General features: G+C 51.5%; 1 protein-coding gene and 1 pseudogene across 4 annotated transcripts in view; one reads left to right on the plus strand and one right to left on the minus strand.

Moving 5' to 3' along the window:
• TTLL1 (TTL family tubulin polyglutamylase complex subunit L1) overlaps positions 1-4,556 on the minus strand; it is a 48,541-nt gene extending 43,985 nt beyond the window's left edge. Inside the window, exons 1-2 of one of the 4 annotated variants that reach the window (XM_063603354.1) lie at positions 4,374-4,522; positions 3,974-4,036 (exon numbers count right to left, since the gene is read on the minus strand). The gene's annotated coding sequence lies outside the window, so the exon portion shown is untranslated. Of the gene's footprint in view, positions 1-3,973; positions 4,037-4,142; positions 4,316-4,373 lie in introns of those variants that run through there. The other 3 variants (XM_034949329.3, XM_003812420.5, XM_034949330.3) reach the window with 3 other exon arrangements.
• Positions 4,557-7,102: 2,546 nt separating this feature from the next.
• On the plus strand, positions 7,103-11,766 carry LOC129395070 (small ribosomal subunit protein eS25-like; annotated as a pseudogene).
• The last annotated feature ends 4,959 nt before the right edge of the window (positions 11,767-16,725 follow it).

The following is a 16,725-nucleotide window of genomic DNA, read 5'->3' on the forward strand; positions in this document are numbered from 1 at the left end:
CACTGGAGCTCAACCATGCCTGCACAGAGTAAGGAATGACAAATTTATATCATCATTAAGAACAAAAGCTACCACCTTTTTTTTTTTTTTTTTTTGAGATGGCATCTTGCTCTGACGCCCAGGCTGGAGTGCAGTGGCGCGATCTCAGCTCACTGTAACCTCCACTTTCCAGGTTCAAGCGATTCAAGCGATTCTCCTGCCTCAGCCTCCCGAGTAGCTGGGACTACAGGCGCATGCCACCATGCCCGGCTAATTTTTTGTATTTTTAATAAAGACGAGGTTTCACTGTGTCAGCCAGGATGGTCTCCATCTCCTGACCTCGTGATCCGCCTGCCTCGGCCTCCCAAAGTGCTGGGATTACAGGTGTGAGCCACCGCGCCTGGCAAAGCTACCACTTATTAAGCTCTAGCATGTGTCAGGTACTGGGTGGGGTAGTTTATGAATATTCTTCTCCACTGTGTATATTATCGTCTCATGTGATGCCCAAAGGCAGATGATATGATTTGTCTGTATCCCAATCTCACCTTGACTTGTAATAATCCCCAGGAGTCAAGGGCAGGGCAAGGTGGAGATAAACGAATCATGGGAGTGGTTCCCCCGTACTGTTCTCGTGGTAGTGAATAAATCTTGTGAGATCTGATGGTTTTATAAATGCGAGTTCCCCTGCACAAGCTCTCTTGCCTGCCGCCATGTATAATGTGCCTTTGCTCTTCCTTCATCTTCCGCCATGATTGTGACTGAGTCAATTAAACCTCTTCCTTTTATAAATTACCCAGTTTTGGGTATGTCTTTATTAGCAGCATGAGAACAGACTAATACAGCAGGAATTCTCCCCATTTTACAGATGAGGAAAATGGGGGCCAGAGAATAAAAAGAAGAGGAGAGTGTGCAGCCTGTGGACAGCCTACACGCTTCCCTCCCACACCAGATGGCAACTGTTATTTCACATGTGCCTCCCACATTAGATAGCAAACTCCTGCGGGGCAGCAGAGTGGGCTGGCTCAGGAGCGGGCTGGCTCAGGAGTGGGCTGACTCGTGTCTGTTCTCATGTCGGGCACGCAGCCAGCCAGGCCTAGTGTGGGGCTCCAAAATCGTGTGTAGACAAGTGATCCACCGGGCCACGCCCCACAGTGTGGAAGAATGGGTGATTCCTTCCCAACCCTAAGCAATACTAAGCCGTTTTCCTTAGAAAAGTAAATAAATACCTGATATCAGATTGTTTTATTGTTGCTTCCTCCTAAAACAGAACACGGAAGTGGGGTTAAGCGTACTGAGTAACGTGTTATCTCTCTCCTGGTTCACGTGAATTGATGCATCTGAATCTTATGCCACTTTCTAAACTGAGCATCATAAAAACCTAACCAGGAAAAACAGAGTGACATATTGACCTTTTATGTTGAATGCAGCTCACAATTGGAGTTGGGGCTGTCACCACCTGAGGTGTGTCAACCACAGAAAGCCATCCTGAAACCAGAGAGCTGCTGGTTATTTTCAGAAGACAACCTGGGTCTCCCTCCTGGGGCAACTGGGTAGGATCGTCATGAGCTCAAAGAGAAGGTTTCCCACGAACACCCTGGGTATCAGGGCCATTGGTGGTCTAACTTCTCATCCACCCACACAGCCCTGACAGCCACTCAATGCCAGGCCTGTAACAGACAGACATTAAACTGAGAGCCCAGATGGGGGCGAGGAGCGCAGGAGACACATTTAACAAGCTGTAAGGCCTGCCTGCAGCAAAGGGCTTCAACAACACATCACAGTTCAACTGTGGCCGGGGAAGGAAGGGATGGTTATTTGATCCAGCAGCAAATCAGGTCAGCTCCACTCCAGAAGATTCCAAATCCATCCTCCACTCCCATAATGTCCCCTCTCTCCTGGGCAACTGCAGCAGGCCCCACTCTGTCCCCTGCTACTCTTCTCACTCCACTACAACCCATTTCCCACCCAGCAGCGGACCAATGTGTGACACACACAACACGAACCATGTCACCCTGCTCACTACCCCACAGTAGCTTCATATTGCATTCAGAATGAAGCTAGTGGTCCTCCATGGCCTACGAGGCCAGCCCTGCAGATCTGGACCGTCACCTCTTAGGCCTTGTCTCTCACCAACCCTCTTTAGCCCCTGGCCTTCTCTCAGCTCCTGATACCCCACAGGCTGCATTTTGTCTTAAGCCTTTGCTCGTCCTCCAGATCTGTCCCTTCTCAAAAGTCAACTGCTCAGAGTGGCTTTCCCCAACCACTCAATCTCAATCCTCCTGACTCCACCACATTGTCACTTTATTTTCTCCATGGCACTTGGGTTGTAAGCAATCATTTAGTCCAGTGCTACTCAAAGCATGGCCCACGCGTGAGCAGCACCTGGAGCTTGTTAGAAATACAGATTCTTTGGGAGGCCAAGACAGGTGGATCACCTGAGGTCGGGAGTTCGAGACCAGCCTGGCCAACATGGTGAAACCCCGTCTCTACTAAAAATACAAAATTAGCTGCGCGTGGTGGTGCACATCTGTAATCCCAGCTACTCAGAAGGCTGATGCACGAGAATCACTTGAACCTGGGAGGTGGAGGTTGCAGTGAGCTGGCATCACGCCACACTGCACTCCAGCCCGGGCAACAGAGTGAGACTCCATCTCAAAAAAAAAAAAAGAAATACAGATTCTTAGCAGGGCACGGTGGCTCACGCCTGTAATCCCAACACTTTGGGAGGCCAAGGTGGGTGGATCACCTGAGGTCAGGAATTCAAGACCAGCCTGGCCAACATGGTGAAACCCTGTCTCTACTAAAAATACAAATATCAGCCAGGCGTGGTGGTGGGCGCCTGTAATCCTAGCTATCTGGGAGGCTGAGGTGGGAGGATTGCTTGAACCCGGGAGGCAGAGGTTGCAGTGAGCCAAGATCGCACCACTGCACACTCCAGCCTGGGTGACAGAGCGAGACGGTCTCAAAAAAAAAAAAAAAAAACCAAGAATATGGCCAGGCACAGTGGCTCACGCTTGTAATCCCAGCACTTTGGGAGGCCGAGGTGGGCAGATCACCTGAGGTCAGGAGCTCGAGACCAGCCTGGCCAACATGGCGAAACCCCATCTCTACTAAAATTTAAAAAATTAGCCAGGCATGGTGGCGCGTGCCTGTAATCACAGCTACGCAGGAGGCTGAGGCAGGAGAATCGCTTGAATCCGGGACGCGGAGGTTGCAGTGAGCCGAGAGCGACCGCACTCCAGCCTGGGCAACAAAGCAAGACTCCGTCTAAAAATAAATAAATAAATAAATAAAGTAATAACAATGTTAGTGATGACTTCACGTTGAGCAGGGCATTCGTTCACAGCGGTATTGTCACTGTCCATCTCCACGCCCGCACTGGGTGACAGTACCATGCTCCACAGTGACTGCTTACCAGTGTCTGTAATTTGAGGGCAGAGCAGGGCCCATCTTTTTTTTTTTTTTTTTTTTTAGACAGAATCTCGCTCTGTCGCCCAGGCTGGAGTGCAGTGGCGCAATCTCGGCTCACTGCAAGCTCCGCCTCCCGGGTTCACGCCATTCTCCTGCCTCAGCCTCCCGAGTAGCTGGGACTACAGGCGCCCGCCACCACGCCCGGCTAATTTTTTTTTTTTTTTTTTTTTAGTATAGACGGGGTTTCACCGTGTTAGCCAGGATGGTCTCGATCTCCTGACCTCGTGATCCTCCCGCCTCAGCCTCCCAAAGTGCTGGGATTACAGGCGTGAGCCACCGTGCCCGGCCGGGGCCCATCTTTTTGTACCGCCACAACCCGGCACCATAATGTGCTCATCAAACGTTTCCTGAGCAAAGAACCTGCTTTGCAAATGCCAAAAGGGCTAACAATGATAAGATACTTTTCACTTCCAGAATTAATCTCCTCTAATGCCCCAGCTACTCTATGGAAAAGGATGACAACCCCGCCCTGCCCTCTTAGCTGATGGGGAATCAGGGAAGGGAAATGTCTTGGTCCAGTCACCTAGAGGTAAGACACAAGGCTCTTGTCTCCTGCCCCGAGTTCTCTCCACAGGTACACTGTGCCCTGCAAAAGATGCCAACAGAAACAACACAGATTGCAAACGAATGGGAAACGTGTAGGAACAATGAAAGTCTGGGATAACAAATAATAAACATAATGATGCAATTACAACAGTCGGACAGCACGAGGTAAGTCATAGGAACTCAGCGGAGGGAGAAAGGCACGGTGGTTAGCGCGGGCTTCCTGGAGGACGCGGATCCGGCAAGCAGCATCTGAACCGCATTTTCGCAGCCGCGTAGACACTGGCGCCCACACTCTCTCACCCATGCGCACTCGCCAGCCCGCGCGCAGCCACACCCTCGGTGCCCGGGAGGCGGCGGCCTGGGGGACAGGACCTCACCTGTGGGCTCAGAGCGCCGAGGGACTCGGAGGAGCGCCCTGCAGGGATGCCTCGAGCCGCACCCCCGCCCCGCCTCCAGCCCCTCTCCGGCGCTCGCAGGACGACGCAGCCGACTGCCAGGCGCACCGGCCCGTCCCGCCCCGCGCTGCACTCTACTTCCAGGGCGGCGCCCTGGCAACCCAGGACGCGACCGCCGGCGCTGCGACTACTTCCGGAGTCAGACTTGCCTGGGGCTCCTTTGGGCTCCATACCTCGGGCGGCCGCTATGCCCAGGGCTTGGATCCTAGGAAATGCCAGGCCGTCCACCCTCTCGGGGCCCAGAAAGAAGATTGAGAAGGGTCTGGAGCACGGGATTAAGTCTAAAAAGAAAGGTAGAGCGGTGTGATGATTAGGTCCGAATCCTGGGTTCGGTCTCAATCCGCTGTTTAGCCTCTCCTACCCCTTCTACCTCGGCTTCCTTATCTGAAGAAATGGTGATGTTGCGCCACTGCACTCCAGCCTGGGCGATAGAGCGAGACTCCATCTCAAATAATAATAATAATAACATAAAAATAAAATAATTTTTTTAAAAAAGGGTTTATCTGGGCCAGGCGCGGTGGCTCACGCCTGTAATCCCAGCACTTTGGGAGGCAGAGGCGGGTGGATCGCGAGGTCAGGAGATCGAGACCATCCTGGCTAGGCTGAGGCAAGAGAATCGCTTGAACCCGGGAGACAGAGGTTGCAGTGAGTCAAGATCGTGCCACTGCACTCAAGCCTGGGCGACAGAACAAGACTCCGTCTCAAAAAAAAAAAAGTTTATTATTCTCGTTATAGACCTGTGTTACCTCGAATTTTCTATACAATTATTCATTTTTAATTTCATCAATTTAAAGAGTTATGCAAACTTGTGCAACTTGTAAGTGACAGAGTCTGGCTTTGAACCCAGGACACCTGACCATTCATGCTGCTGCCTCTCAGGAGGGGTGGTGGTGTGCTTTCTTAGTGATGATTGGAGCTTTGCTAACATCACTTCCTATAATCTCCCACACAACCGCCTCCCAGGCCCAGAGCACATTCAGCGCATCATCATTTACTTTTGGCACCATCTAGTGGAACCAACACTTATCTGGAGTCCAAATTGCCAATTCATACCCTTCAGCTGCTGTCTGGTTGTGAGGCCTTGAGAAGTCCCAAGGCTTCTGACTACAGTGTTCTCACCTTAAACCCAGGAGATGAGTGAAGGCTTGCAAGATGTGGTTAGGGCCTGGCATAGTAAAGTGTTCAATAAACATTGTAGCCTTCCAGCATGTTGCCTCATGCCTGCAATCCCTGTACTTTGGGAGGCCAAGATGGGAGGATTGCTTGAGGTCAGGAGTTCCAGACCAGCCTGGCCAATATAGCAAGACCCCATTTCTAAAAAAAAAAAAAAATCTTTTTAATCAGCCGGGTATGGGGGCGTACGCCAGCAGTCCTACTCAGTTACTCAGGAGGCTGAGGTGGATCACTTGAGCCTAGGAGATTGAGGCTGCAGTGAGCTATGATCCCACCACTACACTCCAGCCTGGCCAACAGAACAAGACTCTGTCTCTTAGAGAAAAAAAGTTAAAAAAAAAAAAAAAGAATTTTAAGGCAGGGCATGGTGCCTCACGCCTGTAATCCCAGCACTTTGGGAGGCCGAGGCGGGTGGATCACCTAAGGTCAGGAGTTCGAGACCAGCCTGGCCAACATGGTGAAACCCCGTCTTTACTAAAAATACAAAAATTTGCCGGGCATGGTGGTGCACACTTGTAATCCCAGCTACTTGGGAGGCTGAGGCAGGAGAATTGTTTGAGCCTGGGAGACAGAGGTTACAGTGAGCCGAGATCGCACTATTGCACTCCAGCCTGGGCAACAGGGCGAGACTCCCTCTTAAAAAAAAAAAAAAGAACTTTAAGATGGCGACAGCAGCATTAAACTAACTGCAGGGCTTGTCTGAGCACGGGGTCCTGTGGTTCTGTACAGGTCACAGGCCCATGAGGCTGGCCTTACCCTAAGAAGCTGGCCACAGCTCCCCTCAATGAATCCCCACAAGAACTCTGCTGAGTTAATGGTGTTATCACCACTTTTTAAAAAATAGTGGTAAATTGGCCGGGCGCAGTGGCTCACGCCTGTAATCTCAGCACTTTGGGAGGCCAAGGTGGGCGGATCATGAGGTCAAGAGATCGAGACCATTCTGGCCAACATGGTGGAAACCCGTCTCTACTAAAAATACAAAAATTAGCCGGACATGGTGGCACACGCCTATAGTCCCAGCTACTCAGGGAGCTGAGGCAGGAGAATCGCTTGAACCTGGGAGGCAGAGGTTGCAGTGAGCCGAGATCACACCACTGCACTCCAGCCTAGCGACAGAGCGAGACTCTGTCTAAAAACAAAAAAAAATAAAAAATGGTAAAATATGTATAACATAAAACTTAACCATCTTAGCCATTTTTAAATGTACAGTTCAGTGATGTTAAATATATTCACGTTGTGCAACCAGTCTCCAGGACTTTATCCTCTTGCTAAACTAAAACTCTTTACCCATTGAACACAATTCCCCATCCTTCCTTCCCCAGCCCCTGGTAACTGCCTTTCTACTTTCTGTCTTAATGAATTAGACTCCCTAAGTACCTCATCTAAGTGGAATCTGGGCCAGGCACAGTGGCTCACGCCTGTAATCCCAGCATTTTGGGAGCCTGAGGCAGGAGGATTGCCTGAGCCCAGGAGTTTGAGACCAGCCTGGGCAACATAGGGCGACCGCGTCTCTGCAAAAAAAAAAAAAAAAAAGAAGAAGAAGAAAGAAAGAGAAGGAAGGAAGGGAGGGAGGGAGGGAAGAAAGGGTTCGCTGCTGCTCTCTGAGCTTCGCAGTGCTATCCAAGGATGACAAGAAGAACGAAGACACCGGAAAGTCGCTAAGAAAGACAAAGATTCAGTGAACAAATCTGGGGGCAGGGCCCAAAAGAAGAAGTGGTCCAAAGGCAAAGTCCGGGACAAGCTCAATAACTGAGTCGTGTTTGACAAACCTACCTATGACAAACTCTGTAAGGAAGTTCCCAACCATAAACTTATAAGCCCTGCTGTGGTCTCTGAGAAACTGAAGATTCGAGGCTTCCTGGCCAGGGCAGCCCTTCAGGAGAACCTTAGTAAAGGACTTAACAAACTGGTTTCAAAGCACAGAGCTCAAGTAATTTACATCAGAAATACCAAGGGTGAAGATGTTATAGCTGCTGGTGATGATACATGAACAGGTCCAACCAACTGTACATTTGCAAAAATAAAACTTTATTAAATCAAAAAAAGAGGCCAGGCGCGGTGGCTCATGCCTGTAATCCCAGCACTTTGGGAGGCCGAGGTGGGTGGATCACCTGAGCTCAGGAGTTCGAGACCAGCCTGGCCAACATGGCGAAACCCCGTCTCTACTAAAAATACAAAACTTAGCAGGGCATGGTGGCATGTACCTGTAGTCCCAGCCACTAGGGGGGCTGAGGCAGGAGGATCGCTTGAACCCAGGAGGCGGAGGTTGCAGTGAATCAAGATCATGCCACTGCACTCCAGCCTGGGCGACAGAGTGAGACTCCCATCTCCAAAAAAAAAAAAAAAAAGAAAAAGAAGAAAGGAAGAAAGTAGAATCATGCAGTATTTGTTATTTATTTATTTATTTATTTTTAGAGAGGAGGTCTTGCTCTGTGGCCCATGCTGGGTGCAGTGGCAGGATTATAGCTCACTATAACCTTGAGCTCTGGACCTCAAGTGATCCTCCTTCCTCAGCCTCTAGAGCAATTAGGACTACAGGCATGTGCCACCACACCCAGCTAATTTTTGTCTTTTTGTGACTGGCTTATTTCACGTAGCATAATGCCCTGAGGTTCATCCTTGTTGTAGTATGGATTTCCTTTTTTTTTTTTTTTTTTTAAGGCTGAAAACATTTCATTGTATGTTTTTAAGGCATTTTAAAAAATCCAGGGCGGGGGGAGGGATAGCATTAGGAGATATACCTAATGTAAATGACGATTTAATGGGTGCAGCACACCAACATGGCACATGTATACATATGTAACAAACCTGCACGTTGTGCACATGTACCCTAAAATTTAAAGTATAATTAAAAAAAAAATCCAGGGCCGGGCTTGGTGACTCATGCCTATAATCCCAGCTGTTTGGGAGGCCCAGGCAGGCAGATCACCTGAAGTCAGGAGTTCAAGACCAGCCTGGCCAACATGGCAAAACCCCGTCTCTATTAAAAATACAAAAATTAGCCGGGCGTGGTGGCGGGCGCCTGTAATCCCAGCCACTCTGGAGGCTGAGACAGGAGAATCACTTGAACCCGGGAGGCGGAGATTGCAGTGAGCCGAAATCATGCCACTGCACTCCAGCCTAGGGGATAGAGCGAGACCCCGCAAAAATCCATTCATCAGTTTCTACCTTTTGGCTATTGTGGTTAATGCTACTATGAACACGGGTGTATATCTGAGACCCTGCTTTCAATTCTTTTTTTTTTTCTTAATAACTGAGATGAGGTCTCACTATGTTGCCTAGGCTGTCTCCAACTCCTGGGCTCAAGTGATCCGCCTGCCTTGGCCTTCCAAAGTGCTGGGATTACAGGCACGAACCACCACCCCAGGCTCCTTGCTTTCAGTTATCTGGGGTATGTACCCAGCGTGAGACTGCTGGATCATGTAGGAATTCTATATTGAACTTTCCGAGGACTCTCCATAAGGTTTTCCACAGCAGCTGCACCATTTCACATTCCCACCAACAGTGCCAGAGTTCCAGTTCCTCCACATCCTGGACAATACCTGTGATCTTCTATTTTTTGATAGCAGTTATTCTAACGGGTGTGACATCCTCCCTGCCTTGTAAATATGGGAACTGAAGCTTGAAGGTGGTGAGTAACTTGCCCAAGGCCAGGCAGCCATCACTACAGCAATCACTACAGCAGTCATCGTCACTGGGCAGATGTCTCAACACATCAGCCCCACTCACACTGCCACCAGGAGGCCGGCTCGCCGCTGTCACAGTGCCAGCCAATAGCACACACAAGGACTTCACCTTCGTTCCAGTCTGATGCTCCCTGAGGCCAACAGGAGCCCTCGGGCACGCCCCATGCTACTGCAGCCCCCTGGTCGGCCAGCTGGACCCGAACCTGCCTAGACCTGGCCATGCTCCTCCCCATGCTGCCCCACCCTCAGCCTCCAGCAGCCTTGCCCCCTTCTCCCCCACTTCCCACCACAGGCCCTGACTTCCCAGGGTCTCTGTCCCCTCCTCCCTCCCCCTTGCAGCATGGAGGTGGGAAGGCTGCCTCTTCTCCAGGTGAAAGAACCAGGTGCTCTCGGGATCTCTCCTTATCCTCCTTGCCCATTTACCTGAGCACCTAGAAGGATTAGGGAGAGGCCAGACAGCTGGGCCTCAGGCTCTGGCTTTGTCAGGCCCTTTTCTAGCCCCAAGGGGCTGAGGCCCAGAGCGCAGGCCTCCTGGCCTGGGGCCAAAGGGTGGAGTCCCTGGGGGCTCAGAGAACAATAAGAAAGCCAGCCGGTTCGAGCGCAGGCCTCCTGGCCTGGGGCCAAAGGGTGGAGTCCCTGGGGGCTCAGAGAACAATAAGAAAGCCAGCCGGGTTCGGTGGCTCACACCTGTAATCCCAGCACTGTGGGATGCTGAGACAGGTGGATTACCTGAGGCCAAGAGTTTGAGATCAGCCTGGCTAACTTGACGAAACCCTGTCTCTACCAAAAATACAAAAAATTAGCCAGGCGTGGTGGCACGTGCCTGTAATCCCAGCTACTCCGGAGGCTGAAGCACGAGAATTGCTTGAACCTGGGAGGTGGAGGTTGCAGTGTGCCGAGATTGCACCATTGCACTCCAGCCTGGGCAACAGAGGGAGACTCAGTCTCAAAAAAAAAAGAGAAAAGAAAAGAAAATAATCTTCAATCCCCAGAGCTGGTGGGAGACGAGGGCCGCCCCTACCTGTTATTCCTCCAAGAACCGCCCACAGGGTGGCTGTTTGTTTCCCTTGGGGGGCCTGGCTTTCCATTCCCTCCTTCTCTCCCCTTCCCTTCTCATCCATTTCCACCCCTTTGCCCTCCTGCTGGGCAGCGAAGTCCCCCGTGCCCCAGTTCCCCAGTCCTGGGGACCCAAGTGTCCACCCAGGTAAAGCTGAGGTGTCCGGTCAGGGAAGGTTAAAGGACAATAACAAAAGTACCGACTGGTACCCCAGAGAGCCTCCCCACAAGTGGACTTCGAGTGCTTAACCTCTGCTCGCTCCTGCTCTTTACAATGGAGTTAATAATAGAACCAGCTTCCCGGGGCAGCTGTGACGATCAGATGAGACCATGCCAGTGACCGTGCTCAGCATGCAGCCCGCACAGAGGGCAGCTCCTAGGAAGACTGTTCATGATCAATCAAGGGGAAGCTGCTCAGAGAGGACCGCATGCCCAGAGTGTGAGAGTGTGTGTGAGTGTGAGTGTATGTGTGTTGTGTGTGAGTGTATGGGTGTTGTGTGTGTGAGTTATTGTGTGTGTGGTGTGTTTGTGTGTGTGTGTGAGTGTATGTGTGTTGTGTGTGAGTGCATGTGTGTTGTGTGTGTGAATGAGTGTTGTGTGTGTGGTGTTTGTGTGAGTGTGAGAATGTGTGTGTGGTGTGTGTGTGTGAGAAATGGGAAAGTTCTTCAAAGATTATAAAAAGTCACAATTTCTTACTGTAAGATTTCTATCCACTATATGTATATATAGTGTCCTATCAGCTGTCCTAGCTTGCTCCGGCATGCCTGGACAGAACTAGACAAGCCCCAGCTGGGCCGGGCGCGGTGGCTCAGGCCTGTAATCCCAGCACTTTGGGAGGCCGAGGCGGGTGGATCACGAGGTCAGGAGATGGAGACCATCCTGGCTAACACGGTGAAACCCCATCTCTACTAAAAATACAAAAAATTAGCCTGGGAGGTGGCAGGCGCCTGTAGTCCCAGCTACTCGGGAGGCTGAGGCAGGAGAATGGCGTGAACCCAGGGGGTGGAGTCTGCAGTGAGGCGAGATTGTGCCACTGCACTCCAGCCTGGGTGACAGCGAGACTCCGTCTCAAAAAAAAAAAAAAAAAAAAAAAGACTAGAAAGCCCCAGCCCATAGTGAGTCCCATTCCTTATTTGGAGATGCTCCCTTAACTATCCCTGGGCAGCTTCCTTTTCTTTCTTTGTTCTGCCCCCTTACCCAATTAAAACGTTTTAAACCAATAGCCAATCGAGTAAAGTGTAAAATGTGAGGTCCTATTCCAGCCAATGGAAACTGGACACAGCAGTAGGGTAGATGTGTTAGGTTATAAATAACTGTCTCCTTTGTTCAGTGTGCTCTCGTGGCTGAGCAGCTATTGAGTAGCGCCCTTTCTGCAGAAAGTAAAGCGCACCTTGCCGAGAGATCATTTGTTCCTGCGTTAATTTTTTTTTGCGACACCAAAAACTTCATTCCCAACACGTGTGAGTGACTGTGCGTGTATGTGTGTGTTCACCCCACCCACAGCAGGACCCGAGGTTGGTGGGGAGGGTTGGGACAAGGGGCTTGAAGCTGGAAGGGACTAAGAGCTCCTCCCCAATCCCCTGCTAAGCAGCACCCAGCACAGACAGCAGAGGCCCCAGCTGAGGAAGATGGGGCTGATCTTCCCGGGAGCTGGGTCCTGCACGCTCTCCCATGGCCCAGTGAGACGCAGAAACCAATCCTTTGTCCGACTTCCTCCAGATTGCCTGGGGTTGGACCCCTGCAAGCCAGGAGGAGCCAGCAGCTTCCAGAGGGGATCTGAGTCCAGGTCTGGAGGCCTCTGTGTTTGGTGCTCTTTCTTTTGTATCAGCTGGATGGTGCAGGAGGAAGGCAGAGGTGTGTGGGTGAGGGGTTGTGGATAGCGGAGCCTGGGAGGTGGGGTGCAGGTAAGGGAGGCTCAGGGAGCCCAGGCAGCACAGAGCCCATCTTACGGGGCTGACCAGTCACCGGTCTGCTGCTCTCACCTGCCTGGAGAGGCTCTACTCTGTACCCCAGAGACCTACATGGGCCTGGCCTTGAAACATGATCAGTAAGGCCTGTGAAGGATGGAGGGAAGAACTGCATCCTATAACGAGCGGGCAGCTAGGACCCCCAGACTCCTCTCAGCCCTGGGTCCTCCTGGGATGCAGCAAGACTGCCTCAGAAGAGATCTGAGCCGGGCGCGGTGGCTCACGCCTGTAATCCCAGCACTTTGGGAGGCCGAGGCAGGGAGATCACCTGAGGTTGGGAGGTCAAGACCAGCCGGACCAACATGGAGAAACTTCATCTCTGCTAAAAATAGCTGGGCGTGGTGGCACATGCCTGTAGTCCCAGCTACTCGGGAGGCTGAGGCAGGAGAATCACTTGAACTCGGGAGGTGGAGGTTGCGGTGAACCAACATTGCACCATTGTACTCCAGCCTGGGCAACAAGAGCGAAACTCCGTCTCAATAAATAAATTAATAAAAAGGCCGGGCGCTGTGGCTCACGCCTGTAATCCCAGCACTTTGGGAGGCTGAGGCAGGCGGATCACGAGGTCAGGAGATCGAGACCATCCTGGCTAACACGGTGAAACCCCGTCTCTACTAAAAATACAAAAAATTAGCAGGCGTGGTAGTGGGCGCCTGTAGTCCCACCTACTTGGGAGGCTGAGGCAGGAGAATGGCGAGAACCCAGGAGGCGGAGCTTGCAGTAAGCTGAGATCGTGCCACTGCACTCCAGCCTGGGTGACAGAGCGAGACTCCGTCTAAAAAAAAAATAATAATAAAATAAATAAATAAAAGAAGAAGAAGAAGAGAGCTGAACCTCTGATCCTCTTCACTGGACCTAAGCTCGGCCCTCCAGGTCCCTGGGCCTTGGTTTCTCCATCAAGAAGGAGCCATGCACCCCACCTTGCAATGCTGTTGAGGAGGCAGAATTGAAGACAGCAAACTGTGCCAGGAATGTGGGTCTTGACTTCAGTGAGCCCTCCTTGCTCCCTCCGTCAGGCGCACTGCACACCTCACCCCCCAGCAGCCCCGGAGGCAGTACTCACAGCTGAGGGAGCCAGGGAAGGGCAATGGGGCAACAGGAAGGCAGGGTGGTGTTGGCGAGAGATGGCGGAAGAGTTCCTGCTGGGCTTATGTAGTCCCAACATTTTTGGAGGCTGAAGCAGGACGATTGCTTAAGCCCAGTAGTTGGAGGCCGCAATGAGCTATAATGGCACCACTGCTCTCCAGCCTGAGCCACAGAGCAAGACTCTGTCTCAAAAAAAAGGAAAAAAAAAGTTTCTGTCAATCAATTAAGCTCCCAGCCCCAACAGGAAAGGCAGGAAAATGAGAACTAAGGTCTGGTTTACATCAGGACGTCCACTTGACCCCACAGAAGTCCCTTTTAGGTTTTCCCTGTTTAGCATAGAAGGAACCTGAGGCTCACAGACATGTAGAGGCTGGCCCAGGCCCAGAGCTTGTCTGGGGCCAACACAGTCCTGGCCTGGACCCTATAGAATATCTGCCTGGTCCAGCCGGGCACGGTGGCTTATGCCTGTAATCCCAGCACTTTGGGAGGCCAAGGTGAGTGGATCACGAGGTCAGGAGTTCAAGACCATTCTGGCCAACATGGTGAAACCCCGTCTCTACTAAAAATACAAAAATTAGCTGGGCATGGTGGTGCGTGCCTGTAATCCCAGCTACTCAGGAGGCTGAGGCAGGAGAATCGCTTGAACCTGGAAGGCGGAGGTTGCAGTGAGCCGAGATCATGCCACTTCACTCCACCCTCGGCAACAAGAACGAAACTCCGTCTCAAAAAAAAAAAAAAAGAAAGAAAGAAATTGAGACTTGGACACACCTGAGTTCAAACTGGGGTTGTGCAGGAGGGCTGACCCTGGCTGAAGTCAGCTTCCGCGTCTGTGAAATGGGCTCATGATACACACTTCACCAGGTTAGAGAGAAGCAGAAATAACACTAACCCTGCAAATGCTTCACAGGCAGCTGAGACAAGGGCTTCCACCCACCTCCAGGTTCCAGGTTCCCACTGGGGCCTCCTGTCTGGAATTCTCTAGCCCCTGCAGTTCCCGGCCTTACCCCCTGCAGCCAACTTGGCTGGTAGCTCCCTTCCTTCCGAGGCAAAGAGCCAGGCTAGCTTTTGCTGCTACATGTCAACACTCAGACTTTGTCTTCTTCACCTTGGCTCGCTCACAGGAGTCCTTCTATCTAGAATGTCCTAAATGAAATACATATCTGGGTCATTTTTTTTTTTTTTTTTTGAGACAGGGCCTCACTCTGCTGCCCAGGCTGGAGTGCAGTGGTGCAGTCTTGGCTCACTGCAGCCTCCACCTCCCAGGTTCAAGTGATTCTCCTGCCTCAGCCTCCCGAGTAGCTGGGAATACAGGTGCCCGCCACCATGCCCGGCTAATTTTTGTATTTTTAGTGGAGATGGCGTTTTGCCATGTTGGCCAGGCTGGTCTTTTTTTTTTTTTTTTTTTTGAGACACATTTTCACTCTGTTGCCCAGGCTGGAGTACAGTGGTGCAATCTCGGCTCACTGCAACCTCCACCTCTTGGGTTCAAGTGATTCTCGTGCCTCAGCCTCCAGAGAAGCTGGGATTACAAGCATGCACCACCCTGCCTGGCTAATTTTTGTATTTTTAGTGAAGAGAGGGTTTCACCATCTTGGCCAGGCTGGTCTCGAACTCCTGACCTCAAGTGATCCGCCTGCTTTGGCCTCCCAAAGTGCTGGGATTACAGGTGTGACCTACCATGCCCGGCCCAACCATGCACTTTTTTTTTTTTTTTGAGACAGAGTCTCACTCTTGTCACCCAGGCTGGAGTGCAATGGTGCAATCTCGGCTCAGTGCAACCTTCGCCTCCCAGGTTCAAGTGATTCTCCTGCCTCAGCCTCCTGAGTAGCTGGGACTAGAGGCACATGACACCATGCCCAGCTGATTTTTGTATTTTTAGTAGAGATGGGGTTTCACCATGTTGGCCAGGATGGTCTTGATCTTCTGACCTTGTGAGCCACCCGCCTCGGCCTCCCAAAATGCTGGGATTGCAGGCGTGAGCCACGGTGCCCGGCCCTGCCCCACATTTTAAATGTTTTGAGGTATTCACCAGACTGCCCTCCTAAGAGGGTGTGTCCGTGTGTATTTCCAGCACAGGCTGACAAGACGGCCAGGCTCCTGCCTATCTGACAGGCCATCAAAGGATGAAATGCTGAGAGCATTGTTGCTGCTTTTCTTTGCATCTCTTTCATGATTCGTGGGGACATAGTAACATAAACTTCCTGGGGCAAAAGAGATATGACTATTACAGAACTTTAAAAGAAATGGTTACTCACGAGAGGGGAAAATCCCAGCATGCTGTATCTCCTGAGTCTTCCTCATTCTTCGAGGCAGGAGAAGGAAAGTTGGAGAGAGTGGTGAAACCAGGAGACCTGTGGGCCTGGAATGAGAAATTGGGTCCTCCCACGGCCCACAAGACCTCAGGGCATCATTTTGCCTGTCTGGCCTCAGTTTCCTCTCCTGTAAAGTGGCAACAGCAGAAATTGTCTCTTAAGGTTGTTGTGGAGATGAAAAGGGATGGAAAAATCCACTCATTTGTGCAACAGATATCTACTGAGGGTCCGCTTTTTGGGGTGCAGAGGAGCAAAAATGTACACCCGTGTTGGGGCTGATAGACCAGGGGAGGGTTGGCTAGAAGAGATTCTTCCCAGCCGGGCACAGTGGCTCAGGCCTGTCATCCCAGCACTTTGAGAGGCTGAGGCGGGTAGATCACCTGAGGTCAGGAGTTCGAGACCAGCCTGGCCAACACGGTGAAATCCCGTCGCTACTAAAAATACAAAAATATTAGCCGGGCATGGTGGCAGGCACCTGTAATCCCAGCTACCTGGGAGGCTAAGGCAGGAGAATGACTTGAACCCAGGAGGCAGAGGTTGCGGTGAGCCAAGATCGCACCATTGCACTCCAGCCCGGGCAACAAGAGGGAAACTCTGTCTCCAAAAAAAAAAAAAAAAAAAAAAGGAGATGAAGAGGTCTTTCCCAGAGTGCCCTGAGACCAGAGGTGTGGGTGGCGGCCACTGCCAATTCCATGGCCACCCCATCCTCGTTGATGGTGCAGGTTGAACCCCAGGAGCTGCCAGGGCTGCTATTGTTTTGAAAATATCTGCTATCACTCTGATAAGCTCAGCTGTCAGAAGGGATGTTATTTCTGGGCGAAAGGAGGTTCCGCAGGACTGGAGGTCCTTCCTGCTTACACCACATGGGCCTAGCCCCTCCCGTCAGACCCGGCTTGAGTGATAACCTGGGGCCTTGAGCCTGCTCCTGGCAGGGACAGCAGTGGCCATCACTGTAGGACGTCCCCGGCCTGCTGCCCAAGGCCTCCGCAATGCT

This window comes from Pan paniscus, chromosome 23, assembly GCF_029289425.2.
Source record: "Pan paniscus chromosome 23, NHGRI_mPanPan1-v2.0_pri, whole genome shotgun sequence".
In the NCBI taxonomy this organism is placed as follows: domain Eukaryota; kingdom Metazoa; phylum Chordata; class Mammalia; order Primates; family Hominidae; genus Pan; species Pan paniscus.